This window comes from Pogona vitticeps, chromosome 1 (genome assembly GCF_051106095.1).
Source record: "Pogona vitticeps strain Pit_001003342236 chromosome 1, PviZW2.1, whole genome shotgun sequence".
Taxonomy (NCBI): domain Eukaryota; kingdom Metazoa; phylum Chordata; class Lepidosauria; order Squamata; family Agamidae; genus Pogona; species Pogona vitticeps.
In genome coordinates this window covers 103936613-103950250 of record NC_135783.1, presented here as the reverse complement: position 1 = coordinate 103950250, position 13638 = coordinate 103936613, and the positions used below count along the sequence as shown (strand labels likewise).

General features: G+C 41.6%; 1 long non-coding RNA gene across 1 annotated transcript; it reads right to left on the bottom strand.

The window, feature by feature from the left end:
• Positions 1-10069: 10069 nt before the first annotated feature.
• Positions 10070-13110, bottom strand: LOC144584355 (uncharacterized). The gene is made up of 2 exons (XR_013538553.1): positions 11728-13110; positions 10070-10397 (listed from the first exon to the last, which is right to left on the bottom strand). It is a non-coding gene; the product is annotated as an uncharacterized LOC144584355 (long non-coding RNA).
• Between the last annotated feature and the right edge of the window lie 528 nt (positions 13111-13638).

Genomic DNA, 13638 nt, shown 5'->3' with positions numbered 1-13638 from the left:
AAGCAGAAAGCAAACAAACTGTGCAAGACTCTTCAGAAATGCAAAAAAGCAAAGCAAAAAGCAAACAAACCATGCAAGACCCATCAGAAATGCAAAAAAGCAAACCAGAAAGCAAACAAACACTGCAAGACCCATCGGAAATGGGGGGGACCAAAAAAGCAAACAAATCCTGCAAGACCCATCAGAAATGGGGGAAAAACCCAAAAAGCAAACAAACCCCACAAGACCCATTGGAAATGGGAAAAAAACCACCAAAAAACAAATCCTTCAAGACCCATCACAGCATAGAAACATAACCCCACCACCCAGCCCAAAACCACGCTGCAAAACCCAACCAGAACAGTTTTTAAAAAGCAGATAGCAGCACCTTCCCTTACCAGGCAGTCCAAAGCCTCCTCCAATCGCACTCACTCTAACTGCTGGGGCGAAAGAGCTACAAAGAAGCAGCCTTTTCGCCTAACAACGGTTAGCAATTTGAATTCTCCGCCTTTTCCCCCTGCTTTTTTCTGTTCAAGTAAAATTTTGTGGCTGGAGCTGGTCATAACTCGAAATGGTCACATGTCAGGACGTTCAAAAGTCAAGGCATCACTGTATATAATTTAAACTTGTTGTCATAATATAACTAAGCTAACTATATACAGTAACTGTCAACCAGTTTCCATAGATAACAGAATATCTTTTCCAAGAACCAAGCCTCAAGTTGAAAGCCACTTTTTCCTTCTATGGTTGGTTAATAGACCACATCATACATGAACATGTCATGAGAATGACTGATGGTTGGATTCCAAAAGATCTCCTGTATGGAGAATTAGTGCAGGGAAAGCGCCAACAGCTGTGTTACAAGGATATCTACAAGCAGGATCTGAAGGCCTTAGGAATGGACCTCAACAGATGGGAAACTCTGACATCTGAGCGTTCAGCCTGGAGGCAGGTGGTGCAGCATGGCCTCTCCCAATTTGAAGAGACCCTTGTCCAGCAGGCCGAGGCAAAGAGGCAGTCCCAGAAGCAGCAAAATCAGGGAGCTGGACAGATTGTATTTGTTTGAAGTGTGGAAGGAATTGTCACTCTCAAATTGGCCTTCTCAGCCACACTAGATGCTGTTCCAAGACCTCTATTCAGAGCATGTTACCAGTCTCTCGAAATTGAAGGATGTCTACAGGATGTACAGGACATGAACAGGACATTTTCTCTCTTAGCAATGTTGCCTGTTCACATGGCTGAAACCAAGGGAAAGGGCACTAAAATGACAAATGTTGTTCAATGTAAGGGAAGATAAAGTGATTCAAACTGGGGGCAAACAAAACAAAATCCAAACCTTACATGTTCTAATCAAGCATGGGCAGATGACTGGTGACCGACTCCCCCCACAAAAAAAATCATGACAAATAGAAGTTAAAACTATGACTGTCTACAAGTCATGATGGCTGTAATTTCAGCAGGATCAGAGATAGTATGCCTTTGTGTATACCAGCTGTTGCAGAATATAATCAAGAGGGTGCTGTTGATTGCTGTCTGTAGGGCAGGAGACAAAGTAGTGCTTGTCCCTTCCCAGAACTCTGTATTTACTGATCATTCTATGTAAACTGGCAGATAACTTTGTGATACCATGAGGCACACTATCCATGCAAATTATGGTAACATGAAATTCCTCCCGGCACTCTCTTAGTGTTCTTGCAATCATGTCCTGCTTATGGGCTTCCCACAGGAAGAGGTTTTGCCCCTGTAGAAAATGATGCCAGCAGTAGGTAGGCCTTTGGCTAGTGAACTAATCTAGTGTGGCTCTTCTTAAGTTCCTTTAAGTTTTCTCTCAGCTGCCCAGTGATGGGTACCTGCTCACCTCACCTCGTCTTTCCAAGCTCCAGTTTTTTACCTCATTTCTCCACTTCTATAGCCCAGAAGGAAACTTCAGTTTCTTTCACATCTACATTTAGAAAGGCTTCCCTAGAACTCCTGAAGTGGGAGAATGAATCACCTTCCTCCAGGACTGACAGGTCTTGCATGGCATGTTTTTGAGAACTATCTGGTGCACCAAAATGCTTTCTCCAAATAATTAGTGCCATCAAGAGCCATTCCCTGAACATGCTAGTTTACTAATATTCAGTTCCTTGGCAAAGTATATGACAGGCATGGGTGGACAACAGTCACAACAATATGAATTGCCTTTCCCCCTTTCTTCCTGTTTAGTGATCCAGTTGAACATTTATGCTGTGGTTTCTTCCCCACTCCATCTTGTATTTTAAATTCCTTTCTGAATAAAAGGTTATGTTAAAGCAGGGAGGAAGGGGAAGCCAAAGCAAGACGAGTGAATGGAAGACGTCTTCTATCTCTGCGACTTTCAGAGCTCAGAGAAATTACTTTTTATATATACAAGTCACAATATGACCAGCTGGAGAGCAGTTGTAGGGCTGTTTTTGTTTTTCACTTTTCTAAAAAGGTGATGTGACCAAGCTTTGGATCTCTACATGCTTTTAATGCTTTATTACGGTCATCAAAAATAACCACCATCCTTTTAATACAAAAGAAGATAAGTTACTGACTAATATATTGCTTTCTTAATCATTGCCATCTTCTACTATTTGTCTGGAAGTATACCGAATGCTCAAAAATATCTATTTACCATAATAATCCATTCTGAAGAAGCTTCATTGTTCAGTCTAATGCATTTGCAGTTCAAACGAGATGTTGCTGTCGTTTTTTAATTGTTTGATTTTTAAATATCTGTCATCTGCCAGCCTTCAATGCAAGAATCTGGACCAAATGAAATCTGCTGTTGATTTGTATTAAAATCTTCTTCATTTTAACCATTTTATGCATAGGCACTAGAAAGACTTTGTGCAAGGAGCGGATGCTTCCAATTGTTGCTTATGAGAAAGAAAAGTATTCTGTGAGATCATAGTCCTTTTCCTCACTGAGCAGAAAGCTGGCTTCTGTCAGTTCTAAAGAAATTCTGCTGTTTCCCAATAGCTGTCAAGTGCTGGCACTTAGTTTTAAATCCCTTTCATGTTCGTAGAGTAAGGGGTTATTTAATTAAACCATATTTTCTCAGACTAATACACATATTGAAACATAATTATAATTTTTCTTTTGTACTTTTCTAAATTTTGCAGGATAAAAATGCATGCAATATTAATAATATTAATAATACAGAAAGTGAATCAAGCAGACAGACAAAGGCCAGTGGGGTCATAAATCCCTGCCATATCTGCTGATTTCCTCTAGAAAATGCTCTTTTGAAGCAAAATTTCCCCCAGATTAACCCCTCATGCTTTGACTCTTCATCAAGACAAACTCCCATACAATGGATTGACTGGCAGAGAACAACATCTGCATTGGTGATCATAAAAGGAAAAGGAGATTATAAACATGCAAATAGGATCGGTGCTTTGCAAACAGGTCATAAACAGATTGTACAGATTTCAACCGCAGCGCTGTTCTGCAGAGTATATTCAGGGGCAGCTGGGTCAATATGTTGCCATGATCTGGATGTTGGCATTTATTTGAGTGGTTTCTGATACTCATAACAATTAAATCTTATCAAGGCATAAATAAATAATAATAACTGGCCCAGTACTGTCAAGAATTTCTACAGATGAAGTCATCTGAAGATCTGATACCCGTTGGAGAACTGATATACATTCCTACATTGCAGATGCATATCCGTCATAATGGTATGCTCATTATGTAGACCAGCCATTCTCAATAGGGACCATATAGCCCCCTGGGGTGCTCTGGGATATTTGAAGAGGGTCACAAACTGGAAACAGTTCTTCACATACCACTTGACAAGGTTCATTATGGGACTTATACAACCCTCATTCAGCCTATATTTCTTTATGGCTGAGGCCACAAAAAGGTTGAGACTAGCCGATTAAGACTCATTAATTAACTATTCCTGCACCATCCAGTGACATTACTACATCGAGTGATTCCTAACAGTAAAATAAACATACAAGGAACAGCCAACCCCCACCAAATTCCCACTTCAGGGTAGGTAACTAATGAGAAGAATGCTCGAGCTGCTGCTGAGCCAAAGCTTCAGCAGAGCAGCTCGCCTTTGCCTCCCTCCCTGGATAAATGTGAGACCCTCAGTCTCATGAGAACGGCTTGGTGAGAGGCGGGAACCTTAGGTTATTTAAGGGATGTTCCCTCGTCTCCCTGCCCTTTTCCTTTCCTGGCACCAGTGGAGGATAGAGCTCCACTTCTTGGCTCTGTTGTGAGCTGCATCATCGATTGATGCCTGCGAGTTACAGCGATTAGGAGTATTGTGGGGTAGCATCGGCTCCCTCCCGCGGTTTGATTGCTAATCTTGTTGTTTTGGGTTTTTATTTTTAACATTTTTTGAATTCCTTTTGCTTAGCTTAGTCTTTAATATTAATTCATTTATTGTTAAATAATTGTATTAACAGGAATTGGTAGCGGCAAGGAAGGGGGCAGCCATGACCGCGCGGCTTGCATGGCTTGCACTTCAGCACGATCAGAGCTTCGGAGAGTGGAAGAGTGTACTTTAAATTTTTTTTAAAAGGAAGGGATAAAGGAGCCAACTAGGACTGAAGGGTCCAGCAAAGAGGTTATCACTCCGTCATGCCAGCCTTTTTTTTCAATCGACAAGGGCCCGGTAGACTCGGAGCAGTTAAGGGTCAGTGTGGTCTCTCAGATTCTCTGCTGTTTGAGTGCATCCAGGGCTCTGCGTGACTTTTCAACCATTAGAGCTCCGATCTCTTCATTCCCCCATCTTCTCCCTTCCACAACGGTCGGTGTTTTGGAACGTGTTGGTGGTGCTTCATTTGAATAGCTGTTGGCTGGTTCTAAAATAAAATAAAATAATATAAATAAAAAGAGAGAACAGTTACATAGCGAGGTGCTGAGTTTAAATTAGTCGTATAATTTTCACTCAGTCCAGCTGAATCAGGGATTAAAAGAAGAAGAAGAATTTTAATTTTAAATAATATAAAGCACATACATTTAAAAAAATAAAGAGATAATTAATTAGGTACATAAGTACAATCAATTGCTTTTCCTTGGGACCAGCAACCTCTATTGGATAGATTTTTAGCTTGAGGTTCAAAATTTAATTATAATTACACTGATTGGTACCTCGGGTAAGAACTGTTTGATTAAAATTAATTAAGTGCAATGATTTCTTTAATAATATTATTTTGACTTAATAAGTGTAATTCCAGGAAATTACTAAAGTAATAAAGTTCATTGTAATCATAGATTAGCTAATTAACAACATTCAGTTAGTTAAAACAATCAATAACAATTAAATTCATCCAAATAAATGCTTCTGAATACTAGGTTCAGGAGTGCATTGCTTTACTACAGGTTGCAGCTGGGAGTTATCAGCTTGTCCCCCCCTTCTATAGTCAGTGTATAGGGGGATTATAATATGAATTGGCACTGTAGCTGGTAAAATGCAAACTGCTCTTTGGCTGGTTTTAGAGCTAGATTCATATAGGCATCATGCAAAGGTCAGGGCAGCAAAAGGGAAAACAACCTCCCAGGAAAAGCCCAATCCCCCAAGTGTCTCCACATCAGTCTTCAGCGGACGAGGAATCCTGGCCTGTAAGGCAACAACTGCATTATCTAGATGGTTATCTTTTTTGTGAAGAAAGGAACACAGGGAGGTTTACATTTATTCTGGACACTTTTCAAGCTGTGGCAGAGGAGTTAGGTTTACCCCTAGCTCCTCTGCCATAGGAAAAAACAGAGGGACCCGCTATGTCCCTCACTTTCCTTGGCATTGAGCTAAATACTGTACAACAGATGTTGAAGCTGCCTGACAACAAGTTAGCTGACCTCAAGAGTTGGATAGCATCACTATTGCAAAGGAAAACGTTGTCTCTGCAAGAGCTTCAGGAGATTGTGGGCCATTTAAACTTTGCTTGCAGAGTCATGGCACTGGGACACACCTTTTTGCGCCGGCTTTGTGAAGCAATGAAGGATCTGCATCTTCCTTTGCATAGGACCAGGGTAACACACGGCATGAGAGAGGATCTACTAGTTTGGAGTCAGTTCTTAGCTGAGTTCAATGGAGTATCTTTCTAGAGAGGGAAAATAGAGCTTAAGGCAGACTTCCAGGTCCATTCAGACGCTGCAGATTCTTTAGGGTTTGGAATTTACTTCAGGAGAAGATGGAGTGCTGGCACATGGCCAGAAGATTGGCATCAGTCTGGTATTACAGGGATTTAACATTCCTAGAATTCTTCCCAATAGTCGGCGCGCTGTGGATTTGGGCAGAAGAGTGGTCAAACTCTGTCATGCAGTTTGGGTGCACTAACCAGGTGGTGGTTTACATTGTAAACAACCTTATGTCACATTCAGAACGGATCATGACTCTAGTTAGGGCATTCACACTGCAGGCTTTGAAATTCAATACAGTGGTGCATCGCAGAACGAGCGCCCCGTAGAGCGATGAATTCGCTCTACGGTGACGCTTTTGTGATCGCTAATGCGATCACAGAGCGATGGCCCCAATGGGCGAAAATCGCAGAGCGAAGGTCGGTAAGGGGTTCGCTTACCGACCTTTGCTTTGCGACCCGCCGATCAGCTGTTCCGCGGCTTCAAAATGGCCACTGGAACAGCCGAAAGGGTGGGGCGCAGTGTTTTCGCACCCTTGGTAAGCAAGGGGAGGGCGCGAAAATGCTGCCAGAACAGCCGAAATGGCTGCATGCAGCGTTTTTGCGCCCTCCCCTCGCTTACCAAGGGCGCGAAAACGCTGTGGCCGGCCATTTCGGCTGTTCCGGCGGCCATTTTGGACCCGCTGGACAGCTGATCGCAGCCATTTTCGCGCCCTCATTCAGCGAGGGGAGGGCGTGAAAATGGCTGCCAGCCATAGAGGAACATCGCTGTACGGTGAGTAAATCAGCCGATTGGAACGCATTAAACTAAGTTTAATGCATTCCAATGGCTTTTTTCTTTCCGTACAGCGATGTTTCACACAGCGAGGGTTAATCCGGAACGGATTAACCTCACTGTGCGAGGCACCACTATATTTTGGTTCAGGCCCGACACATTCCAGGAATAGACATAGATTAGTTGATGCAGTGTCGCATCAACAGATCAAGCTGTTCAGGGAGTAGATCCAGGAGCCAGAGAGTTACTGGAGATTCTGCCACCAGAGGTTTGGCAAATTGACACAAAGATGCGGAAAGAGCAATAGGCTTGGCCCTGGCACCAAGGACATGGAAAGAGTTCTTGGCTGTGAGTATAGAGTTTCAGGAATTTAGGAAGCTGCTCAACCTACAGCCAGTTTGGCCTGCACTGGTGGACCACCTTCAACAATTCATTGTATATTGGAATAGAAAGTGACTGCTGCCTGGAACTATGCAGGGTAGGTTGTCAGTGCTTGCCTTCTACGCCGGGGTTAATGGCCACCAGGATTATTTATCAGATTACCGCATTTAAAAAGCGATAGAAGGGCGGTCCAAGGAAAGGGGCAGAGTTCGGGACACCAGGGCTCCCATATTACCTGCATTGTTAGAACACATCTGTAAGCAGCGGGAGCTTCTGTGTAGGGATGAGTATGAAATTTGTTTGTTTAAAGCAGCATCCTTGTTGACGTTTTTTGGGGCTCTCAGGATTAGCAAGGTACTTGCTGCTGGAACAAGTGATAAGACTAGGGTAGCTCTGCAATAGCAGGACGTTAGGGTTCTAGACGGGAGGGTTCAAATTCACATTTGACGATCAAAGGCCAATCAGCTAGGTAGAAGTGCTCAACTTACACTAGCATGTTGTCATATAGAAAGCGTTTGCCCTGTGAAAGCCACAAATGCATACTTGAAAGTTAGGGCACAAGATCACGGCTATTTCTTTAAACATGGAGATAGTTTGCCATTAAAAAAGTACCAGTTCTGGAAATTGACAGACTTAGCACTGGATAGAGTTGGCATGCAGGGATTGAGGTTTGGCATGCGTTCCTTTAGAATTGGTGCAGCATCCACCGCTGCTGCCCTAGGATACAACACAGAAGAAATTAAGCATTTGGGTCGGTGATCTTCATCAAACTATCCTAGATATATCAGTACACTTCCTAATGTCTAGGCAGGGGACTGGTTTTGTTATATTTCTGCAGGTCCCGTGGTGGCGGCAACGTGGAGGCATGTTGTGATTTTGGGCCACAGCTATTTATTGGACAGTGCGATATGCGGCTGCATCCCCATGGGGGAGCAACCTGGGCCTTGGAGTCAGAGCCCAGCTCGAATGGAGAGGGCTGCGTGGAATGCTGTCAGCAATGCAGAATGGTGGCTTTTGGCCAATTTCCACTAGATGTGTTGGTGATACATCTGGGTGGCAATGATTTGGCCAGGTATCGTGGAAAGGCATTGATCCTGGACATTTTATGCAACCTGAGATGGTTGAAGGCCACATATCTGGCCAGGCATAATGTGTGGTTGACGATCGTCCCTCGCTTGGCATGGAGAGAGACCAGGAATTTTTCTCCATTAACACAGCATGCAGGAGTATTAACCAGGAGGTCTGTAGAGCGGTCTGCAGCAGCCTCAGATCAATGATTGGTCACCATAGGATCTGATTGGATAGGCCCAAGTTTTTTTGGAACAATGGTGTACATATGTCCGATGCTGGTTTGGATGACTTCATTGAAGACATCAAGGGGGCCCCTGCTTACTGAGCTTGGTCGGCTTGATGGTGAGCATGGGACTTAGCATGGCTAGTCCCTATGCTGTGGCAGGTAGTGCGGCCATAACAGGTTTTTTTGGTGAGTCCCACTGAAATCTCTGGTAAGCTATAGCCCCTCTGACCTCCCAGTGCTGCAGATCGTGCGATTACAGTGCTTGGGGGGGGGAGATGAGCTAGGGCTACAACCGGACCAACAGTCAACAAGGAGAAGCTGGCTTGAGGTCCGGGGTTGGTCAAATGGTGGCTGGCTGTGTTCTCACTGTCTTTAAGACCACAACAACTTGGGGGCAGGAAGTCACCCATTTGTTGCTTAGGGGGTCCTTTGAGACCTCTGCGCTTTAACCTGATTCCGCACTATGGCAGGTCCCCCCTTTGCCAAAGGATGGCAACACTGATTATGCTTAATAAAGTGTGACCCATATTTTAATCCATAACTCTTGTCTCGCGTCTTTATTCCGGGGTTGGGAGGGCAAAAGACTTATGTCCTTTAATTTAAACAATTAAAGAAACAGAGATGCCTGCTCTTATTATATTAGCATTGCCACATCTCACACCATCAACACAAACATGATTAATGAATATCGTGTCATGCTTCTTCTCTTCTTGGTTATACTTTTGTCTCATTCTTTGGGCCAATTTTGTTTCGGACAAAAGATTTACTTTTTGTATTTGAAGTTCCAAATGAGGCTTTTATCATCCAATTGCCCTGTTTCGTTCACAGTTTGTGAACATTCGATTCCTAACCTATCCCTGCTTTTTTTCCCCACTGCTTCTTCCCTTAACTGCTTCAGAAACATCTCGCAGGTTGGCAAGTCATGTCTCAGGAGCGGTCTGTCAAAAGGGAGTCTCCTCCTCCAGGATAGAATCAGGGAGGTGGGAGGGATTGAAGGCAACCATACCAACCACTGGGATTTTTCTGATGGTGGTTTAGAAGAAGTAGCTGTATTATTCTGTGCTAGCATACCAGGCAAAAATGAAAGGAAAATAGAGAATAAAGAAGATAGTGTCTGAGGAAGTGTCTGAGGAAGTGGACTTGTCCATGCAAGCCCACATTAAAATATAGCAGTTATTCTTAAAGGTGTCACAAGATTCTTGCTTGCTTGCTTTTCTCTGATAGGGAATGGCAGTTAGCTTAACAGAGTGTGCATGGTGGGTTCAATCAAAGCTGTTATTATCTCACACAGAGATAAGAGTTAGTGTAATTCAGGACAGTAGTAACTTTGTTCTTTTTACTCTTGAGTGTATGTTCTGTACAGTGCTCCTTGTTTTCCATTTATAAAGCATTCACTCATCTATAAGATGTTACATTGCTAAATCCTTGCTTTTATAGTAGGAAGAATTAATTACAAAATTAGTTACAGATCTGAGAATGAATTTTGGTCCATTCTGTAATTCTCTGACTCAGTTCTTCAATATATAAAACTGTGGGCCCAAGTATATTATTTTTTATTATTTTTATTTATTTTATTTCTATCCCACCTATCTGGTCATACTAAACCACTCTAGGCGGCTTACAACAAAAAAGCAACAATATAATTTTAAAAACGTTACAGCTTAACAGAGATAGAAATCGAAAAAGATATAGAGAGAAAATCGTCAGGAGTTTTCTGTTGGGAAGGCCTGCTTATACATCAGCGTTTTTAGTTGTTTCTTAAACATGCCCAGCGAGGGAGCCGCGCGAATCTCAGGAGGTAAGTTGTTCCAGAGGCGAGGAGCCACCGCCAAGAAGGCCCGATTTCTGATCTTTTCCTTCCGGGCTGAGAATATAACCAACAACAAAAGCATATGAGATTGCCATGAATTTGGGATTTATTAAAATTATAAACAAATGATGCCCTGTTTGAAGAATTGGGTGATTCTTATGGTTTGATTTTAAAGATTCCCTTCTTGCAGACCTTCTTTGAGCCTTACATTTGATTCCACCTTAGAGCCTGAAACCTTACTTTTGAGAAGTAATTTGCTTCTGTTACTTATAGTGTTCCAAAAGTAAGTCATTGTCACTACTCACAGCAATGCACAAAAAACTTATTTTTCAGATAATGAATTGCTTTTCTGTTACTTTTGCTTTACAAAAGTAAAACAATAAAAATGGCAAACTCAGGACTGCTAAGAGAATGGCAAGCAACTTCATATAATCCTGAGAAAATGTCTTAAGATTTCCTTTTAAAATAATGTTTGAAAACAACTTTGAAACATTACTTATTATAAGAGCAAGAGTGTAGGAATTTTTCCAGAATAAAAAACTACATAGCAATATGTTATCAAATTGTATGCAAAGCAAGCATTGCTACAATGAATGTTATAGCATATATAAGGTTAACATCATGACATGAAGAACATCACTCAACTCTCTCTCTCTCTCTCTCTCTCTCTCTCTCTCTCTCTCTCTCTCTCTCTATCTATCTATCTATCTATCTATCTATCATGCATTTATGCACCAGTGACAGTGCAAAGCACTGCTCTAAGTTGTTTATAGCAACACAATGTAACAGGGACCAAACCACCCAATATGTATTAAACCTCTCAAATAAAACAAGGAATAGATAAAACTCAAAATGATGGTGACACCATAACACATACAGAATAGATTAAGAGAGGATGTCCTTGAATGCTTCTTGAAATAGGATAGTCTTTGGCATCCTTTCAAAGGATAGGAGGAACGAGGCAGGACATAATTCTGCTGGAAGTTCATTCCATAAGAATGGGGCCACGAGGCCATGATTTCTGGTTATAGTCTTCTTTGCCTCTCTTGGAACGGCAACCTGGAGAAGTAGGCCGTAAGATAACTGGGTGGTACAGCCTGATATTCTGAGGGAGAGATGCTCCATCTTACATTTTCTAGAACTAGAGCCTTGGACCTGGCTTGGAAAATAACAATTTCTACAAATCAAACTAGTGTTAAAAACAAAGGGATAAAACAGGCTGTTTCCCCCAAGCTTAATCAACAATCCTATGCACTCCTACGCACACACGCACACACCTGCTGGCTTCCACAGCTGACTCTTTAATAGAGTGTATAATCATCATCCATTGCTGAACACCCTTTAATTTCCATTCATTTAGCACCTGTATATTAAAACAACTAACCAGGAGAAAAGGAGAATAATTCCATGTCCGCCATTCCTCAATGGCCTCTGTAAGAGTATAACTACGGGAACTGGGCATGGCCAGTCTCTGTTGTGCCACTTTACTTAGATTTCAGCATCATCCCATGTACACTGTGAATTAAAAACAACAATGGGTATCTCAGGTTGATACAGATTTAAACAGTTACATCTATTCCTCCTGCCTTTTCTGTATCTACCCATGGAAGCAAAATAAGGATCTATAGCTGAAAGTCCTGCCCCCCCCCCGAGCACTATGTAACATAGTTTCATAGAAATAGGAACTTGAATATTGTGGTGGCACTCCACCTAACAACTGGACATAGTTTTGCAGTAATTTTTCTTTTCTCCTCTTTCCATTTTTTTTCCTTGAATGCATGAAAACAATTTTTAGCTCAGCAATAGTCATTGCTCACATTCATTTTCTCCAAATCTGGAAATAAATTCTATCGGGGTAAAATGTTATGGAGAAAAACTGGAATACCCAGACTGAAGTGCTTTTGAATCATCACTCACTTACTTATAAAACCCAAAGAGGCTAAAGTCATTTTTATGACCATTGAAAAGGACTGAGAAAAGAGTTCAGATAAAAAAAATCAAAATTTCATCAGCCAAAAATCAGAGTTTATGAGGTGTTCGGTGAATGTTTAAGCCATTCATATTGAGAGCCTCTTTTGCTATTCCTTCTCCTGCTCATCCTCTGTTAAAAGAAGAAAAATTCAGACTTAATAGCTGTTCTGTAATGTTAATAATATCCTCCGACATACAGTATGTGTAGTCATAATAAAAGCAAAGGTCTTTTTTCATATCATTGCAATTTCTATGTAGCACCCTGAAATGAAAACACCAATTCTTCTTGAATATTCTTTGGTTATAAGACAATTTAGTTTGGATGTCTGGATAGCAAAATTGGGCAGCAAAGACTAGAGCTGACCCAAAAGCTCTTAGGGGGTTTGCTTGAGGGATTCTCATGTAGAACAGCAGATTTCCATGTCAATTTTGAAAATGTTAATCCCTGACCAGAATCCTGTAAATGGGCCACGTGTTCTGCCCCAGCAATCAGAACTGTGCAGGCTGATTGTGCAATCAGTCACATGGTTCCCATTTCAACCAATTGTGCAAGCTGCCAGCAGAGGTGCTTCATAAATAACACTTCTGCCTTGAGGCTGTGGCAGCTACTGTGTACATAACATCGAGATACTCCTGTGTAGATTCAACAAGATTTCAGTCTGTAATGGTGAATAAATTTTCCATAGATATTTTTATTACAAATATTCTTACTACAAAATGATTTCTATGCAATCAAGGAAAAAAGGTCAAATAATGTAATTCTAGGGAAGAAAAGAAAAATCATAATACCATTACCAAAGCATTTGACATAATAGAAAGGAATGGTTTCCCCTGCACTGTCATCGAACACAATGTTCTATTTTACTCCCACCAAGTACAATATACCATTCACTAAATATGACTCCACACAATTAAAAAAGCTGGTTGCATTGCTGCAGATTTATATAAACTGAATCTATGTGATTGAGGCCATGAACAGACTCATCCGGGGCAAAAACAGATCTCATTTTGTTGATGTTAACCATATTTGACTTATTACTTCTTCTAATGACAAATCAGTATGAACTTCCTTACCTAGTTTCTCTCTTTTCTCCCCCCCTCCCCTGTTTGGGAGAATGATTCTTACTATTTGGGGATGAAAAAAAGTAAAGAAGCACTTGAGATCTTGAATCAGATTATGCAATCTGTTAGAAAACTGGGTTAGTTAACCACTGCATCCTCTTGACAACACAGTCAGCCACACTGGCTGGGGCCGATTATAGGCAACATTGTAACAATTCGAAGAGCCACATTTGCAAATTGCTGCCTTAAATCCATTCAGACT